Source organism: Oncorhynchus keta, unplaced genomic scaffold, assembly GCF_023373465.1.
Source record: "Oncorhynchus keta strain PuntledgeMale-10-30-2019 unplaced genomic scaffold, Oket_V2 Un_contig_15690_pilon_pilon, whole genome shotgun sequence".
In the NCBI taxonomy this organism is placed as follows: Eukaryota; Metazoa; Chordata; class Actinopteri; order Salmoniformes; family Salmonidae; genus Oncorhynchus; species Oncorhynchus keta.
In genome coordinates, this window is record NW_026279459.1 from 40,001 (window position 1) to 43,452 (window position 3,452).

The 3,452-nt window shown below is 49.4% G+C and overlaps 1 long non-coding RNA gene across 2 annotated transcripts in view; it reads left to right on the top strand.

The window, feature by feature from the left end:
- Positions 1–309, top strand: part of LOC127919081 (uncharacterized) — a 1,866-nt gene extending 1,557 nt beyond the window's left edge. For both annotated transcript variants that reach the window (XR_008101868.1, XR_008101867.1), the window contains exons 2-3: positions 1–150; positions 191–309. The exon at positions 1–150 is cut by the window's left edge. This is a non-coding gene — a long non-coding RNA (uncharacterized LOC127919081). The remainder of the gene's footprint in view (positions 151–190) is intronic.
- Positions 310–3,452: the final 3,143 nt, after the last annotated feature.

Sequence of the window (3,452 nt, forward strand, 5' to 3'; positions counted from 1 at the left end):
TTATTGCAGACCTTTTTGCAGTTAGAGGTAGGTAGGAAGGGTTATTGCAGACCTTTTTGCAGTTAGAGGTAGGTAGGAAGGGTTATTGCAGACCTTTTTGCAGTTAGAGGTAGGTAGGAAGGGTTATTGCAGACCTTTTTGCAGTTAGAGGTAGGTAGGAAGGGTTATTGCAGACCTTTTGCAGTTAGAGGTAGGTAGGAAGGGTTATTGCCATACTGCTCTATGAGGGTACTAGCTTTAGGACCCAGCAAAGAGCGGGCTGTTCATTTCTCTGTAACTTCATTGAGAGAGGCAGAGAGAGAAAGGCAGAGAGAGAGAGAGAGAGCAGAGAGAGAGGCAGAGAGAGAGAGAGAGAGGCAGAGAGAGAGAGAGGCAGAGAGAGAGGCAGAGAGAGAGAGAGAGAGAGCGAGAGAGAGAGAGAGAGCGAGAGAGAGAAAGAGAAAGAGAGAGAGAGAGAGAGAGAGAGAGAGAGAGAGAGAGAGAGAGAGAGAGAGAGAGAGAGAGAGAGAGAGAGAAAGAGAGAGAAAAGAGAGAGAGAGGAGAGAGAGAGAGAGAGAGAGAGAGAGAGAGAGAGAGAGAGAGAGAGAGAGAGAGAGAGAGAGAGAGAAAGAGAGAGAGAGAGAAAAGGAGTCTGCTATGTATCAAGTGTAGCTGTCAGCGCGGTCTCACATGGGGCTGCTCTCCGTCACAGTCTCCGGGTGAGCCCAGGAAACCACCCTCTCTCATCCATTACTTCCACCGGGATGGACACCAACAACAGATGTAAGTGTCAGTCTTAATCCGCTTTTCATTTCAAGTTAATCCATAGTGTAAAATGACACAAAGTAAGCTATTATGTAGCTATTATTTCAAAGTTGTGCAACTGTTTTTTTTTTAAACCAACCAATAGGGATATGCGCATAAATTACAACTTTAATTGCACTGTTTTTTGACATGGGAACTGCTGCCATACTGCTACACAAACTCTGTTTATTATTCATGCATAGAGAAGGCTAATTGTAGAGAGGCTAACTGTAGTCTAATTGCCTGTTTAGGATTCTCATCATTTTGTTGACAACTTAGTAAACATCAGAAGAGCACTTTGCAGAGAATGGAGCAGAGAATTGGATTGTTGGAATTATTTTTATATTACTATGGTCTAAGTGCGCTGTCCGTTGGCCATAGGCTTTAGAAAAATGTGATCGTCCAAAATACTTGGAATTATTGTCGGTTTACCACCTTACTGTGTTTAGTTTGACTTGTGCAAATCATCTCCCAACACTGCAGGCAGCGATACGTTTTCCCCTCGCCTTCCCCCTCCAACACTGCAGACAGCGATATGTTTTCCCCTTGCCTTCCCCCTCCAATCTGCAGACAGCGATACGTTTTATCCTAGCATTCCCCCTCCAACACTGCAGACAGCGATACGTTTTATCCTAGCCTTCCCCCTCCAACACTGCAGACAGCGATATGTTTTCCCCTTGCCTTCCCCCTCCAATCTGCAGACAGCGATACGTTTTATCCTAGCATTCCCCCTCCAACCTGCAGGCAGCGATACGTTTTATCCTAGACTTCCCCCTCCAACACTGCAGGCAGCGATACGTTTTATCCTAGCCTTCCCCCTCCAACCCTGCAGACAGCGATACGTTTTATCCTAGCCTTCCCCCTCCAACACTGCAGGCAGCGATACGTTTTATCCTAGACTTCCCCCTCCAACCTGCAGGCAGCGATACGTTTTCCCCTAGACTTCCCCCTCCAACACTGCAGGCAGCGATACGTTTTCCCCTAGACTTCCCCCTCCAAGCCTGCAGGCAGCGATACGTTTTCTCCTAGCCTTCCCCCTCCAACCCTGCAGACAGCGATATGTTTTATCCTAGCATTCCCCCTCCAACACTGCAGGCAGCGATATGTTTTTATCCTAGCATTCCCCCTCCAACCCTGCAGACAGTGATATGTTTTCTCCTAGCATTCCCCTCCAACACTGCAGACAGTGATATGTTTTCTCCTAGCCTTCCCCCTCCAACACTGCAGGCAGCGATACGTTTTATCCTAGCATTCCCCCTCCAACACTGCAGGCAGCGGTACATTTTATCCTAGCATTCCCCTCCAACACTGCAGGCAGCGATATGTTTTATCCTAGCATTCCCCTCCAACCTGCAGACAGCGATACGTTTTATCCTAGCATTCCCCTCCAACCTTCAGGCAGCGATACGTTTTATCCTAGCATTCCCCTCCAACCTGCAGACAGCGATACGTTTTATCCTAGCATTCCCCCTCCAACCTGCAGGCAGCGATACGTTTATCCTAGCATTCCCCTCCAACCTGCAGGCAGCGATACGTTTATCCTAGCATTCCCCTCCAACCTTCAGGCAGCGATACGTTTTATCCTAGCATTCCCCTCCAACCTGCAGGCAGCGATACGTTTTATCCTAGCATTCCCCCTCCAACCTGCAGGCAGCGATACGTTTTATCCTAGCATTCCCCCTCCAACCTGCAGGCAGCGATACGTTTTATCCTAGCATTCCCCCTCCAATCTGCAGGCAGCGATACGTTTTATCCTAGCATTCCCCCCTCCAACACTGCAGGCAGCGATATGTTTATCCTAGCATTCCCCTCCAACACTGCAGGCAGCGATATGTTTTATCCTAGCCTTCCCTCCAACACTGCAGACAGCGATACGTTTTATCCTAGCATTCCCCTCCAACCTGCAGGCAGCGATACGTTTTATCCTTGCATTCCCCCTCCAACACTGCAGGCAGCGATATGTTTTCTCCTAGCATTCCCCCTCCAACCTGCAGGCAGCGATCGTTTTATCCTAGCCTTCCCCCTCCAACCCTGCAGACAGCGATACGTTTTATCCTAGCATTCCCCTCCAACCTGCAGGCAGCGATACGTTTTATCCTAGCATTCCCCTCCAACCTGCAGGCAGTGATACGTTTTATCCTAGCATTCCCCCTCCAACCTGCAGGCAGCGATACGTTTTATCCTAGCATTCCCCTCCAACCCTGCAGGCAGCGATACGTTTATCCTAGCATTCCCCTCCAACCTGCAGGCAGCGATACGTTTTATCCTAGCATTCCCCCTCCAACCTGCAGACAGTGATACGTTTTATCCTAGCATTCCCCTCCAACCTGCAGACAGCGATACGTTTATCCTAGCATTCCCCATCCAACCCTGCAGGCAGCGATACGTTTATCCTAGCATTCCCCTCCAACACTGCAGACAGCGATACGTTTTATCCTAGCATTCCCCCTCCAACCTGCAGGCAGCGATACGTTTTCCCTAGACTTCCCCCTCCAACACTGCAGGCAGCGATATGTTTTCTCCTAGCATTCCCCTCCAACCCTGCAGGCAGCGATATGTTTTCTCCTAGCATTCCCCCTCCAACCTGCAGGCAGCGATACGTTTTCCCTAGACTTCCCCCTCCAACACTGCAGGCAGCGATACGTTTTCTCCTAGCCTTCCTCCAACCC